Here is a 17348-nt window from a genome sequence, read left to right as displayed (position 1 = left end):
GTCTGGTCTACAGGCGCTTTAGAAAATAGCTTGACCCCTTCCTCCCTGTGGCAGCCCCTCAAATATTGGAACACTGCTATCATGTCTCCCCTGGTCCTTCTCTTTACTAGACTAGCCAAGCCCAGTTCCTGCAACCATTCATTGTATGTTTTATCCTCCAGTCCCCTAATCATTCTACTTGCTCTTCTCTGTACTTTTTCTAGAGTCTCAACATCTTTTTTATAATGTGGTGACCAAAAGGTGCAGTACTCTAGGTGTGGTCTTACTAAGGCTTTATAGAGTGGTATTAGTACCTCACTTGATCTTGATTGTATCCCTCTGTTAATGCAACTTGTTCCTGAAGAGAAAGAAAAAGAGAAAGAAAAACTATCTTAAAACATACAAGCATATACATATCTCCAAATCTTAACATCCATTATATTCCTATGGGCAAAGAAAAACACTTTATGAACTAACACCAATAATTGTTGTGTCTGGAAAGAGGAAAAAAATAGAAGATAATATTTTTAGCTCAGGGATGAGCTACAAATAATTGTAGCTACAATATTAGTAGCTCAGGCTTTTTGTGCTCTCTGAGCATGTTTTTTTTTTAATTGCAAACATTTCTTTACTAAACTAGGCAACATCATCAATGCTAGTAGGAAATGGAGTTTGCTTTCATTTTATGCACTACTAGTTTGCCCTGACAGTGATGGTGGAGTGGTATTGGTAGTTTCTTGATTGGAGTGTTGTTTACTCTTTGTCTGAGTTGGTAGTTCCTTGGCTGGAGTATTGTTTGATTCTCGATTGTTGGTAATGTTAATCTTGATATTAATCTCTGCTCATCTGAGTATTGATTGCTGATGAAGAGGTGTTTTGGTCTACACAGCATGCCTGATCAAACCAAATATTCCAAGATTAAAATCATGGAGAATCATGAATCTTAGAATCCTGGATCTTAGCAACCTTTGCCTAACCACATACCTTCAGTCTGTTGGACAAATATATCAACAAATCAAAGGAACACCCAAGGGCTCACCACTTTCAGAACAAATAGAAGAGACCGTAATGCAATGGCTGGAATTGATAGCACTCCCATGTATACAACCCAAAGTTTGGATCTGGTATGTAGCTAACACCTTTTTCATAATAAAAAAAGGATCAACTAGAGCAGAGTTGTCAAACTCACATCATCACGGCGTCATCACATGACGTATCAGGACTTTTTTCCCCTTCACTAAACTGGGTGTGGGCGTGGCCAGCCCGTGATGCATCTGGCCTGCAGGCAGGGAGTTTGACAGCCCTGAACTAGAGAATACACACAAAACCATCAACAACATCTTTAAAGGAATAAAATTCAATAAGGAAGAAGAAAATAACATGTTACTCTCCTCAGACAATCTCATAAGCAGAAGCAGTGATGGCAAATTAGAAACAGAGGTTTTCCAGTGTTACCAAAGTAATAACCAAACCTCCCACAAGAGAAGCTGTGTAAGAACACTGTTTAGACAAATGCACTACAGGAACTCTAAACTGCAGAAAAAGTAAACAGAAGACCTATGCATTTTCCAACAAAATGGATGTCCATACAATTTCACCATAAAGTGCCTGACCACTCAATATAGCACAGCCAACACAAACTGTGAAAGGGATAACACTGCCATACATAAAAAAAAAACACCTAAGAAACCACCAAAAGACTATTACAACCACATGGCATTACCATAACATGCAAACCATTTAAAGTCCTCCAAAACATTCTAAGTTAACCAAAACACCCAGCAGTCCCAGTAGAAAAAAAAATAGTAATTATCTACAACTTACAGTGTAAGGATGGCAACAGTTTTAACTGTGAAATTGTGAGCATCCTAAATCAAGCCTGGTCTGAAAATGCCTGGCTACTCAGACAAACCAGGCACATAGAGATAAACATCTTCATACCATTCCAAAGACACAATAAGAAAGCCAGGAAGGACACAAAAAGACCAAAACACTTCTTCAGCATCAATCAACACCCAGATGAGCAGAGGTTAACATCAAGATTAACATTAGACCAACAATCAAGAAGCAAACAATATCCCAGTCAAGGAACTACTAACTTGGATAAACAATAACGGTAAACAGCCCAATCAAGGAACCATCAATACTGACAAGCCAAGCCATATATTGAGTGCAATCTTATTTCCTACTAGCACTGATCATGTTACCTAGTTTGATAATAAAAACCAAATAGGAAAACAGCCAAGCTCAGAGAGCACCAAGAACCCCACAGAAGAAGAAGAAAAGTCAGAATATTCATCTCACTGAAACTTAAGTTGAGAGAAAGTGAGTATCTGTTAAGCTGCCAGACTATTTCTTTATCTCTCAGTCTGTTTACCTGTCATCTTTCTCCTAGTACCGTAGAACCACTGCCTGTCCTACTTGCTGCCATAGATAAAAGAAGAATGTCAGTAGGAAGACAGATAAGAAACACTGTTTCCAGTCTCTTCAGTATGCAAGTGTGTAAAGTTCACATGAGAAGACATGACCGGCTCTGATCTATACAGTGCACAGAACCACAGGAAACTAATAGGTGTGCTAGTGGGAAAAGGCAGAATTGAGTATTGATCTAGGCAGAGGTGGCTTCAAAAAATTTAGCAAAGGGTTCTCTGCCTGGTTGGTGGGTGGGTATGGCCTAGTCAGCCTCCTGCACCATGACGGGGTGGGGTTTGTCCTCCCCGGGCTCTGGAGGCTTTCCTCAAGCCACCAGGAGGGTGAAAATGGTCTCCCTGGGCTTCGGAGGCTGTCTGAAAGCTGGAAACAGGCCCATTTCCAGCCTTCCCGAACTTTCAGGGGGGCCGTTTTTCATCCTCCCTGAGCCTCCACATGTGCCCTGCACTTACCTGCATCCAAAATGGGCCAGGTGGGGACTCCTGAGAGGGGAGGGGAGGTGGGGCCAGCCAGGAGTTGGATTTGGGGGTTCTCTGAACTGAACAAAATCTTAGCTAGGGGCTCTCCTGAACCCCTCCGAACCCCCAGTGGCCCGCCCCTGGATATAGCGCTGGGCAGTCTTACCTTGCTAACCAACGAGTATACATTTTGTGGTCCAACTGCAGGAATAAGGAGGAATGCTGGAGTGCTTGGCAGGCAGGGGGAGGGAAGGATCACGTGTCTGCATGCCAAGCTGTCTGTGAGGCCAATATCAAGCACACAGCAGAGCGCTTGGGTTGAAGGTTAGATGGAGAGAGACAGGTGCCAGGAGGATGCCTATGAGGCAAAGAAACAGGAATGGCATTCCTAGAAAGGGGTGTAAGGGACATGTATTTCCTATTCCTTGAAAGCCAAGAGGGAGATATAAATAAGGTTGATCCATCTGAGATCATAAAGCATAGTATAGTTTTGAAATGCTAAGAAATAAACCAGAACCAGAATCAGGAATAAGGCAAGACTAGGGGCAGAATATGACTCAGAGACAAAGTGTGAGGGCATATGCCTCACTTGTTTCCAATCAGTTAGGTCTGAATGGAGCTTGCCACTTATTTGTGAGGCAGCCAGTTTATGAATAGAATGGGAGTACTTACTGAAGAGATGGAATGACAGTCCTATTGCAGATTTGTTTTTCTGATGAAGAGCCTTATTTCCAGCTCAGTGAGACAACTGAGGTCAATTGCCCCTAAGGGTCTAAGTTGAGTACATAGTCATAACGCTTGGCCTTCTTGGCATCCAGGACATCATGAAACTTGACCAGTATGAGCATGGGTACATCCTCACTTTCAGATATAAATGGATCACTCTCTTGAATGGTTACTTCAGAGCATCATTTAATAGAGAAGATTCATGCAGCCTTAGGCCAAGAGATCAGAAAGTTAAAAAGTGTAAGGGAATCGGGCTATATCTGATCTGGATCACAACAATGGTTGCATAAAAGAAACCTGAATCCAAGGCTTCTGCCAGAGAAAATATTTCAGACAAGTCCATATTTCATTCTCACAGAGATAATGAGAGGGAGTTGAACCATTCCAGGCTGAGTCCCAAGCAATTCATTTTAATTGGGAGGCATGCTGCACTATGGGGTGCACCCTTCCTACAACATAGTCAGCATGTTGTATTGTTTGCAGCATCAGCCTTGGTGAATTTGATGGAACCTTGTGTTCAGTCTTCCCATCACTATAAAAAAAAATCATTCCAAAACAACTGTAGGTTATCTTTTCTCATTTCCTGCTCACTTCGATTGCCAAATGGTCAGAAAATTTCCTCAAAGTCAAGCTATATATACCCATTACTCAAAAATATAGAAAGATATCAATGACCCCACTTTTTAAGGCTTCTTCTATACCTGACTACCATCAGAGTTGTGTCTTATCCATTATTCAGTGCTACCGCTGCAGACTGCATTGTGTCACGGCCACCTGAAGATAAAACAGTTTCTCCTGGCTCTACAGCTGCTGATATTTATTCCTTGCACAGCATTTCATTTTAAGTGTCTGCCTTATAGCAATTTATGTCATTAATTTGCTCCTCCATTGTACCCTTTCAGATCCAACCCTTAGAATTGCTAAATAATTGCCTGGAAACTTTGACGAAAGTGTTGAACTTGCATCCAGGAAATACCTTGCAACAGGTACCTGGAAGCTCAAAGGTTTAAAGGGAGTCAAAAAATCAAGAGACTTTTCTCCTAAGTGAACAAGGCCTATTTTTCTTCCACAACCATAACCCCCTCAGCATCACAAATTTGGCCATTTTCATTTACGAACCGTAAGAGACATGCAACAATGCTACCAACTAGATTCGCTTCTTTTTAATGTCATTTCCAGGTTTCCATAATCTGTATAGTTAGAGTTTACATATTTCAGACTGTATATTATTATATATACTGCATAATAATAGTGTACTGTATATTAGATAACACTGATATCTTTTACATCTCTGTAATAGGTTTTACATCTATCCAGAAAAATAAAAAAGTTCTAGCATTCAAAGATAATCCCTGGATGTGAAAGCTCTAACATATGCTAAATAGATTATTTATTGGCTTTTGCCATCTTAAGTGTGGTAAGTATATGAGATAACATTTATACCAGCTCAGAGTATAAATACAAAATCTGAATGAAATTTGAAGATGAGCCAATACCATACACATCCCATCACTATTTGCTATGCCTAAATCATCACAAAAAGAAGGCCAAATAGAAGGGGTGGCTGATTTAAGAATTGGGATTTTTAAGAAAATATTAACTCTGCCTGTTTTGACTGATGAGCTATTAATCAAAGACTTTTCTTGAAGATTGGGTGACTAAAATACTGACAGCTAAGGCAGTGGTTATTATTTTTGAGCAACTAACTTGAATGAATTAAAAGATAGGCATGTCTTTGTCTATTTTTGTCATGAAAAAGTAGAAGTTATCCGTGACAAAATGATAAAAGAATTGCCAGCTGCAGATGAACTATGAAATGGCCCACCATTCTTTATGTTAAACATATTGCAATTAAAAGAGGAGGAGTGAACTTCTCAAAAAGCAATTTTATTCTTTTTAAATCAACTCATATACTGTCAAAGTTATTGTGTGATCTTGGGGGAAATGGGGCAGTTTCTAAGTCTAAATTCTGACAAAAGAACTCCATTAATTTTTGAAGATGTAACGATTCCACTGATGCTTTTCAAGTTGAAAAAGAAAATTCTAGCAGCTTTTCAGATGCTCCCTAGATGTATGTTCCATGATGAAAACACCAGTTCACTGCTGGTATCAAATGGCTCAACAGAGGCTGGTTAGCTAATTATTAAAGAGCCCTCACCTCAGATAACAGGGCTGTCAAACTCTCAATGCATGGGCTGGATGCATCACACGCTGGCCATGACCACGCCTGGTTTAGCGAAGGGGGGAAAAGTCATGTGATGATGTGAGTTTGACACCCCTGGTACAGAGCTAGTGACTTTGAAGACTGATAAAGTGGGGTGCCTCTGAGAGACTCTTGCTTCACTTAATATCTCAGAATGTTTAAGACATGTATAGAGCATTTTGCTAGACACTGATCTCATAGTCATTTAAAGGAAGACTTCTTCACTAACTTGCTATAAAAAGCCAGACAAAGATTCTATATAGATCTGATGAGCTGTCACGAAAACTGGTGCATGGGACTGCTGATCCTCTTCAAATATTCCTGCATTCAGCAACCCAAACAACAATGTCAGAAGATACAAACTCTCATTGGGAAGACAGAAGAGCTGCTTACAATCTGTGGTTTCAAAAGGTTTAAAAGATTACTCTAAGCCAAAGCAGATACCTGAATCTTTTTTAAAAATTGTAAATAGTTTTTCATGAACGTGAAAAAGAAAGGGCATCTTCCACAAGAAATTACTGTTCTTAGAAATAAGAAACTCTACCAACTATTCCACTACATAGAAAAAGAAGGCACTTGTCAAAATATTGGTGAGCACTCCTTACATGAACTCTTGCCCATCCATATATGTTTCATCTGCTTCCTTTTCATCTGGCCAGACAACTCATTGCCAAATATGTTGATAACTAATTGCAGCATAGCTGTAGTAGTTTTACCCATTCAGTTGTGTTTGACTCTTAACGACTTTATAGGCAACTGTTCTCCATGCTAACCTGTCAAGCACAGCTTCTTTCAGTTGTTGGATGTTCATCTTTGTATCATTTATGATGGTATCTAGCCAGCAAGTTCTTTGCTTGCCCCATCTTCTTGATCCACTAACCAATCCTAGCATTATTGTCTTCTCAATAAATCTTCACGCAATTCCAATATCAGAGGAAAGCTAAAATATGACCTTGGAGAAAGAATAAATGATTCCATGATACTGACCATGCCACTATTTGTGCATGCTTAAGCAGAGGAGCCCAAATGTAGCCACAAGTGAAAAGCTTTCTCCTCTTCTACTGGAAATGTGAATGGAAGATCTCAGTGATATGCTGGAACTCATTTTATGTCCTATTATTGCAGTTCTCTATTGTTCAAGCAGGCCTGAAGAAAAACCTTCCAAGTTCTTGCCTTCTGTCATAAAAAAGAAAGCATGTAGCTAAAAGTTATATCAAAACTAAGATAACTAGGTAGACCTACAAATTTTAACAAAATGTCACTTGAGGAAGGAATGGCAAATTGTTGTTGTTAGTCGCAAAGTCATGTCCGACCCATTGCGATTCCCCGGACTCCATTTAAGCTCATGCCAACTGCTTCAGTGGCTCCAGCCAGCCACCTCATTCTCTGTCATCCCCTTCTTCTTTTGCCCTCAATCATTCCCCAATCATTAGGCTCTTCTCCAGTGAATCCTTCCTTCTCATTAGGTGGCCAAAGTATTTGAGTTTCATCATCAGGATGGCCTTCTAAAGAGCAGTCAGGTTGATCTCCTCTAGGACTGACCAGTTTGATTGCCTTGCAATCCAAGGGACTTGAGGGAGTCTTCTCCATCATCATAGTGCAAAGGCCTCAATTCTTTGGCACTCAGCCTTCCTTATGGTCCAGCTTTCACAGCCATAAATTGGGAAAACCATAGCCTTTACTATACGCACTTTTGTTGGCAGGGCGATATCTCTGCTTTTTAGTATGCTGCTTTTTAGTATGCAAATTAGCACATCTCTAAATGAGTGGAGACTCTAACTGTTGCAAAGACTGAAGAACTGGTGAATATCCTGGTCTTACAGAAAGCTCCCCTGAGAAGGAGAGGAGGGGAGATTACCCACATGTCCTCTGGGTGACTGGTCCTTGTGAGGAGATCACAGGACAGCAGTCTCCTGCAGGTTTGAGCATCAAGAGACAAAGGAAAACCATCATGCTTTTTTTGATCAGATCCTCATTGTAACTACCGCCATAATCCTGAATGGATATGCGTCAATTTGAGAAAAGAATTTGGAAATTATCTTCAACTCTGCAAATTCTCAAGACAATTTTTCATTGTCTTGGATTTTTGCTTCCACACTGAATGCCAGATGTAGACTGGAAAAAAAAAGATTTGAATAGAAGAATTACCCTTTCATAGCAAAAGGCTATAGAAAAATATATTTAACCTACTTATGGTTTAATGTTGCCTCTATTATGTATCAAACAGCTTTTTCTTATCCAAGCTAAATGTTTTACCCTACAGAGGTTTTTCAAAGAAAATTCAGCAAATGCACAGATCAGAGCAGATTTGTCCACGTGAAGTCAAGGACTAGAATCCTTGTGGTATTGCCCCTTTTACATGGATTACATGCTGATCCAAAAATATCTATCTTAAACAAATGTAATACAAAATAAGGAACGAGCACACAGCTCATGTACTACTAGATCATTCTTCAGTTATCACAATGAAGGTTACTTAATTCTGTTCATGTCCCATTTCAATAAGTGGTTAAATGTTAGATAAATTTTAATACTTTAAATTTGATTCCTTGGGGTTATTGGAGTATTATGAGAGTGATTTTTAAGCTCAGTCATGCTGAACCTTTATCTTGTGTAACTTATGACTATCATTAAATAACAAGAAAACATGTCCTTAGTCAGGAGCTGAGTGGAGTTTTCTTTTACTCTAGATACTTCTCCAACTTCCATTTAATGTTGAATTTCTATAGCTTCAACACTGCTAGCAGTTCCAAACTTATCTGTTTGCTTAAAAGATAAGATTTCAAACATTGAAATAGCCAATCTGGATATATCAGTGGACATGCCTCAGAGGACAATGTTTCATGGCATAAGGCCTTCAATTCTGGGAATTGAAGTCCACAAGTCTTAAAGTTGCCAAGTTTGGGAACCCCTGATCTATGTGGTCACTCAGAGTCAACATGTCAGCTGCCACCTCCTGCTTGTGCTTTGCAACCATTCGATAACAGTTGCCAGAAATTCTAGAGGGAGGAGCTGGATGACAGGGGGGATGCTTTGAGGGAAACGAAACTTAACTATATTTCACTGAGATGGGCTTAAAGGACACTTGGCTGGGAACAAAACGCAGCTGCATACCAAACCTATGCCTGAAGTGATCATTGTTCAAAAAACATCTCATTTGAATTTGATTGGACGTGGGAGTCCAATGAAGGTCTAGTAACTAAGGGAGGGAAAAGTTAGACTTGGGCATTTGGGCACACAATTTCAATTCTGGCTATCTGTTACTGTAATTCACTTGACTTCTAGTAAACCATATCTTTCTCCATAAATGGAATTAAGGATCATTCTTACTTAGGAGTTCAAGCTAAGGCAGGTCTGACACAACACTGATTTGTTGGCATATAATCAATCAGTTAATATTCTAGCCTATTCTAAAAACGAAGGAGCTAAATTATGGGGTAGAAGGGAGCTAATGGAATTGGAATTGGCAAAGGAGGCTGAAGGTTAACTTTGTTACTTGCAGGAAATCTTATGGCAGTATGGATTCTCCTGGAAATCTGATGGAGAAAAAAATGAAATTGCATCACCAGGTTGCTTATGCTGTGAACACTCATGGTATGTTCAACCATCATGTACTTAGCTATAAATAAGTAAACCACATACTACTGTATAAATATTGTAGGAGCTACATAAGCCCCTATTTACCTCTTCCCGTGGAAATTGGACCCTTCAGCATCTTAAACTGAGGTACAGGTACAAAAGAATGCTAACAGATTAATATATCAATATATGATGAGTTTTGATTAATTGTAAACTCGACATAACCCTACCTACTTTCTCATACTTTGCAGCAGTGAGGGATTCAATTTTTTTTATTACCGGTTCTGTGGGCATGGCTTGGTAGGCATGGCAGGGGAAGGATACTCTAAAATCTCCAGTCAGAGGGGGTATTTGCCAGTTCTCCAAACTACTCAAAAATTCCGCTACCGGTTCTCCAGAACTCATCAGAACCTGCTGAATACCACCTTTGCTGTGCAGTCACCAGTACTGGACTTTAACATTAAACTTCTCAGAAGCTAGACTTTATTGCGGCTTTGCTCCGCATTAGGAAGGCTTCTCACTGGGTGGTCGAATGCATCAAGAAAGACACCAACGCAGGTTCTATCTTGGGTGAGCTGCCCCGATCACAAGTTCGGGAAGCTCTTTTATTAAAAACACATAGTGATACGTCATAAGCGGTGAATTCTATCCAATCATTAAGTTACATGAGTAGGAATATTAGTGGACACATAGTTACATCCAATTACAGTGCATAAGGTCAGTTTAGAGGGTACAAAGTAGCCAATTAGCGTTTGCAGTCCAGTTATTAGCCCATGGTGACGTGTTGTTGATTGATGTTCCTGGTACACGCTTTCAGCCTACGTGAGGCCTTGAGGCCTTGAGGCCTGGTATGTACCGAAGCTGATTTATTACTGCACTTTATGACTGGGATTCACCTGATTCAATTATTTGAGCAAGTTCCTATAGCTCGAGAATGTCTGTAAAGAGGAAGCTTCCAAACACAGCTCTTTCTCTCTGATGGTTACAATTGGGAGACAAATGCTTACAGCCTTTATTGGATCCAGCCTTCCCTCCAGTAGTTTCAGGAGGCACACATAGCATTTCTTCTTTTTGTTTTCTCCACACAGCAACATCCCTATGAGAAAGCAAAGGCTGAAAGAGATTGACCAACACAAAGAGCTTCCACACTTATTTCCGATGGTGCGATCTGATTATACTAGCCCTAATACCAATCATTGGGTGGCTCAACATTTAAGACGCTGGGCTTGTATGCTGGAAAGCCAGCAGCCCAAGTTTGAGACTCAAGCTCCACACGATCGGGTGAGCTCCCATACTCACCCTGGCTACTGCCAACCTAGCAGTTCAAAAGCATGCAAATGCAAGTAGATAAATACCTGGGAAGGTAACAGCGCTCCATGACGTTATGCTGGCCACATGACTCTGGAAATGTCTTTGGATGGCTCAATGGCCTTGAAACCAAGGTGAGCACTGCCCCCTACACTCAGCAAAGATTAGCAGCATAAAATCCACAGGGACTCCTAACACCACTCTTTAACCAATCCACTGTACTTACCTAAGGTCTACTATGCAAAGCAATCTTTGATTCAATAACATAGCCGTCTTCTTCTTCATATTCAGTGGTGATTATGCTGCTTATCCTGTACCACTAATTTGGCTGCAGCTGCAAATGTTCTTGAAGGATGTCCCATTGATTTTGTGTCTGGCATCTGCATGGACTCTCTTTACAAACTGTCTAATTTGGCACTGCTTCTTTCATATTTTCTTGGGGTATAACATGATGCAAATGTTTAGTACAGCATTTCTCCCACAGATGCTGGCAAAGGAAGGAGGAGTAGGAAAACCAGACAAAGAATTTATCCTTAAGTTACCTTGAGGATCATTTAATACTAGGTGCAGCAAAACCATATTTAATTCTTTTGGCTAGGAGATGCCCAGAATATGAGCAGGGATAGGCTGTATTATGAGGCCCCTTGAAAAGTTCTACAATGGTAGTTCTCTATCGTGCTCATGACTATATTTCGTCTTCTGGCATAAAACAGACATTTTTGAGCCTTTATTTTCAAATAAAATCTGGGTGAGCAGAGAATCCCTTCCTTTCAGAATATCTGTTCTCTGTGGGCACAGAAGAAAACTATTTTTGGGGGGAAACTTCTTCTTCTGGAATAGCTTGCCCCAAAAGTTGAGAGAAGTCCCTTCCTTCATGATCTTTTGGGAACGTGTTAAAACCTGGTTGTTCTGGAAGGGTTTAGCAAAGCATTGTCATTGCAGTACTTGATTGTACTGTTTAGCATATGGTACATAATGCATACACTATACATCTAATTTGGTATAGAAGATTAGTCCATTCATAGATACAGAGACAGAGCAGACAGACAGAATTAGGAAGATAGCCAAAGGACAGGAAAAATACATCAATCAAATGCTTCCTCATTTCTGCCTAGAATATGACATAGGTGATATTTCTCAGCAGCATCCTAAAAATTATAATGTCCAAGGATCTTGTAATAATTATACAAAAAGATATGAAATATTTCTCAGTTGCTTGCTTGGCAAAATTTAAAAGATGATATTAATTTTTAAAACCCTAAATAGTGGAAAAGTCTGAATATAATGAGCTGGATAGATAGATAGATAGATAGATAGATAGATAGATAGATAGATAGATAGATAGATAGATAGATAGATAGATGATAGATAGACGATAGATTTTAATCCATGTCTTTAAATGCTCCCTGTTTATATGCTAATTGCTATGAATTAAATTGAATTTAGATGAACTGTACTAAATAGTTGGAGATAAAATAGTTGGACGTGAGAGGTAGGATATAAATTTAGTAAATTGATAAATCATCACATTTCTTGGAAGAATAATTTCCGTAAATGGCTTATAAGGTATAGACAAAGTACTGTTTTGCTCAATATGTATTTTGGAAATTGTGAAAGTTAGCTTGCCTACTTTCTGTGCCTCCCTGCAAATGAGGTGGCCATGAAATAGGGGAGAAGGGGAAGCACCTAATGATGGAACAGCCTTTCCAGAAGGATTTGCTTTGCATTCTATTTGTCGTTCGATAGATGATCTTTCTGTTCTACCTTTGAAACTTGTATTTGAACCATTCCAAATTCCCTACTTTAGGGGTAGCTTTGGATTTAATGCTTTTTTTTTTTTTTTTTTACTATTTTTTATGTTATTGCCTGATTTTATATTTTCCTGTAAGCAACCCAGAAAAGGGGGTGGCTTTCTAAATATAGATGCAAATCACCCAATAGCACAAATCAGGGGTGGGATCCTACCGACATTTGCTTCGCGCACATGCACGCCAAATACACATGCGCATTACTTACAAATTACCGGGTCCGGCAAGCATTCACCTGCTCCAGCTGATGAGTGACACTCAGCTATGCCACGCAAAGCAGCTGAGGAGCAAAAATCAGGCACTAAAGGACAGCCTAGAGCCCGGGCAGGCGGGTGGGCCAAACAGATGACCCAAAGATCGTTGCAGTGAACTGGTTTGGTGTCAGCTGCTCTTCAGAGTTACTGGTTCTAATCTGTGTTTTGAAGCCTTATTAAGATTTTATTTCTGTTTTCAAATCCTTAAGGCATCTCCTCCAACAAAATCCAACCAGATAAATATATTTTTTGTCCTCTCCCTTCCGACTTATCCCAAAAAGCTAGTTTTACCTGAAAAAAAAAACAGGTTTCTCAATATCCATTTATTAATTCCGTCGGGGGGGGAGAGCAAACTTTCCTTTCAGCACCTCAGAATTGCCGCTTATTACCTCTTGTGGAAAGAGTCATCCAAAAGGCCATCATTTTCAGGAATTAAATTAAATATATCTTAGAGTCCTGGGTCGACCAAGAAGACTTTCACTTTTAAAAACTTTCTCCTCTTCCTCCAGCGCATACTTGCCCAGCTGCCGGCTTCTTTGTGGCAGCCATTACGGACCGCCGCTGCACCGTCTTGGTAAAAGGAGGTTCTGCCGGCTAGGGAGGGGGTCTGCAGCACCCCCAAACCCTTTCCCGGATCTCCCCTACCTTCAGCTGCCCCTGCAGGGCAGCCTTGCTCCGCACCCTTTCGGACCGGAGCCCCAAAAACGGCTAGCGCGGCAGGGATCGCGCAGCTTCGCGAATCCCTACCGCTCGCAAAGCCGACAAACTGGAAACTCTTTTTTCCTTTGTCTGATACTACCCCTGGAAGAGAAAGGGGGAATTTTGGCTTGGCTTGGATTGATTGAGGATTGTGGACTTTGGGATTGTCTTATTTTTCTTTTGGAATATTTTGGTTGGTGTGAGAAGAAAGAGGGAAAAAGAAAAGAAAAGATCTATAATGGCTTTTTCTTTTGAGGAACTGAGGGATGAATATGAGCAAACAAAAGCAGCCTGTAAAGATGGTATGGAAAAAGCTTTTCTTTTTTTAAAAATGGCGTTGGTTAACTATGAACAGACAATACAGATGGAAGCTGAAGAACAACAAGAAGAAGATGAAGACGCCATCTTCAATGAATCCCAAAATTCATCCAAGAAAGAAGGAAGGAAGAAAGCGAGGAAAATGAAGGACTTAAGATCTAAAAAAACATTTAAGAAAGAGAAAAATATGATGCAAAATAAATACAATGATAGCAAACAAGAGAAAAAGGGAATACAACAGAGAAGGGATGCCGGCAAGACAGAGGTTAGAAGAAGGTGGGGTAGGAAGATTTGGTGGGGGAAGAAAGAAAGGGGAAAGGCGGAGAAAAGCCACAAAGTTTTAAAACTAGATGGGAAAAGAGGAATCCTTTTTAGGGATAATGGGTAAAGCATAAATTTTTTTAAAAAAGATTCTGCAAGGTACACAAGATGGTACTGTAACATTTGTATTAGAAATAGAAAATTAGAATGGCTTAAGAGTTAATAAGAAATTAAAATGTTGAAATGTTTAATAATGATTGATTTTTAAAATGTAATAAAATATTGAAGGGAAAGGCAATGAGAATGCTATAAGATTTATTATTTAGATTTATTATTTAACTACGTATTTAGGAGGATATTATGTATTTAAACATTTTTGATTTTTTACTCTGTTTTTATTGTTACTAAAAGTAAAAATTAGTAGATAGAATGTACCAAGCAGAATCAAATTGGGTATTAGGTGTTATTTTAAATGTTAATCTAATTAATTTAGGGAGAGGATAGAAAGGCATCATACTCTGATTAGTGATTTCAGGAGAAATTTTTTTTTTTTTTTTTTCATTATAAGGAATGAGATAGAGGGATAATAAAGGATGGGCAAAAGATACAAATATAATGATTTAAATTAAGATGGATTGAATAAGATAGAATTATGAAGAGTGAAATGTATGGAGAAGTTTATATAGAAGATACAGAATGGTAAATAAAATAAGTAATGATCTGTAAGATGAGCATGAATATAATTAAAGCCCATATAAAGAGAGGTACCTGGGGCCAAGTTACTTTACTAAAAGATTTTTTATATGTATGTTTGCGTCTGTTTATGTCTTTGAGAGTATTGGTGAAACCTTGTAGAAACATAGAAAGAGAGTGACGATAATCAAGTCAGAAAGAAATAGATGAAATAATATAGAAATGTATTGTATAAGATAAGGTTTTATCTGACTTGTTAAATCTATAATGGAAAAAGGTTCAAATATGTAATGGTTGATGATGATTTGTTTGTTTTTTGAAATTAATAAAGAGCTACTGGTTCTATAGAACCGAGCCGAACTGGTAGCATCCCACCCCTGGCACAAATCAGCGCTGGGGAGTCAAGCCTGGCAGGCAGAATGTTCTTTTGTTTTATTTCATACCTCACATTGCTTAAGATTCTCAGCCGTTCCATTGAGACTGTGTGCTCTTTTTCTTCTGATACTTACAACAACAGAAAAGCATGAGATCTGAGTGGAGAAGAGCCTTACTTGCTGAGTTTTTACCTGTCACGTAGACAGAACGATCAACCTAAAAATGGGGGGAAAGGAGGGGATGTTTACATTCTGTTCATCATGTTACTTAACAAGTCACAACAAAGAGGCTGATGGAGCTGGCAAATCCTCCATGGGCTGTTTTCCACAACCTCAGACTTTTCCTGGTAAGCTTTCCAGCAGGATTTGGTGATGTACAGCCATGCAAGCTGGCACCTGCATTTTAGGCAGATGAGAAGAAAATGAAACATAATCCAACTCACAGCAATCAACAAGACCCTTCAAAAACAAATTCTCAGTCTTTCCCAGAAATACACAATGAGCACAGTGATCATAGTGTGGTATTGAAATACTGCCCGGTATGGGAGATGTGCCACTATACCTTGTTGTCTATTCCCCTTGGCTTTCTTCCCCAGAAGTAAACAGTTTCTTACCCAACTTTTATGAGGAACAGAACTAGATATCTAAGACAGGGCCCTGGAACATGCTTGTCAAGTCCCACCCGATGCACTTGAAATAGTGAGGCTTTTTCCATCACACAGGCATATCTCACTGTAGCTCAGTGATGAAGGAAAGGTAGCGTAATGATGTGTTGGAATGACCTTGGTGTATCTTGAGAGACAGAAAGAAGAGCTACAGATTGGACAATTGCCATGTAAAAGATGTCTCGGCTCACATAAGGATCTCATTAGATTGATATTGGTCCTTCCAGATAGTCCAATCAAGAATGTTAATTCTGCCTCTTTTTACATAAAGGTCAAAAATTGTCTACTTGTCAGCTCTCCCAGGTAAAACAGACAGGAAACGTGATTAAACTTTATTGTAAGAATACATTAACAGAATCTTGCAAGTCTCAAAGTACAAACTTCCCGATGTCACTTTTTAACAATCTGATCCATTAGAGCAAGGGTCTTCAAACTTGGCAAGTTTAAGACTTGTGGACTTTAACTCCCAGAATTCCTGAGCTAACATGACTGGAGGAGGAATTCTGGGAGTTGAAGTCCACAAGTCTTAAAACTGTCAAGTTTGAAGACCTCCTGCTTTAGAGTCCATCCCAAGTTTCTTCCTTTTGTGAAGCCGCTGGGGTTTCCTGCCTCTCTTGCCTGATTGTTTCCTAGCAGTATCTCTTCCCCTCATTTCCCAAGGTCATCCACACTTTCTACTACAATGCTTGGCCTTTAGTCTAAGCCCAGCATAATAAATATTGGGGAGAGACCAGCCAATGAACCAGATGTTATTTGTTTCTTCTACAGAGAATTATATCAGTCTATCAATTGAGGATTCACCGCTTAGATTTGTTTGAGCCACTATTTTAACCAGTAGAGTTTCAGAAGGTCATCAATAGAGACTCTAACTGGAGAATGGTTTTATGAAAGAGTGAGAACTTTAAGCAAGGACCTCAGAAACTGGCCAAAATTGCTTCTAAGGCAAGGATATCATTAGAGACTCAGCATTGTGGACTATGTACTGTTTTGCCTTTGAAAACTCTAATTGCTATAGGCACATAATTGTTTCCCTTAGGGTTTGTGATATCTGGGTATTTATAGGCCTTTATTGAGTTTGGATGTTTTGATGGTTCAGATATGAGGTACTGTAGGTTGCTTAGTAAATGCCATCATCCTCATTTGGCAGGGCTACCTTCCAGCATTTGGGTCTGGCAATAAATACTAGCATGTGAAGGTTTTGTCACAACTCCACAAGGGACACACAAAGGATGACAGCAGCAACAGCAACACACTAAATACAAACATTGGATTTGAATTAGAAATTTGGCTCTAATGAGACCCATAGTATCAAGACTACAAAGTACCTAGTCCCTAGGAAAGTGACTAAATCCTCTGCCATGACAGTGATATGCATGTTTGATTACCAGATGGAATAGAGATTATCTTTCTCTCTAACTAGGCTGTGTCTCTGTACCTACTTAATAGGAAACCAGCTTCACTGAACTTAATGGGGCCAATTTCTGAATGGGCATGCATAGGATTATGCCGTTAATTCATCAAAGCAGAGCTGACAGTAATCACACCATTTGCAACATGTTTCAGAAAGAGCACTAGGAAGAAATAAGATTCCCA

This window comes from Notechis scutatus, chromosome 2, assembly GCF_049901735.1.
Source record: "Notechis scutatus isolate UNSWTSFEM ecotype Mainland chromosome 2, rNotScu1.2, whole genome shotgun sequence".
Classification (NCBI taxonomy): domain Eukaryota; kingdom Metazoa; phylum Chordata; class Lepidosauria; order Squamata; family Elapidae; genus Notechis; species Notechis scutatus.
This window is presented reverse-complemented; position numbering follows the sequence as displayed.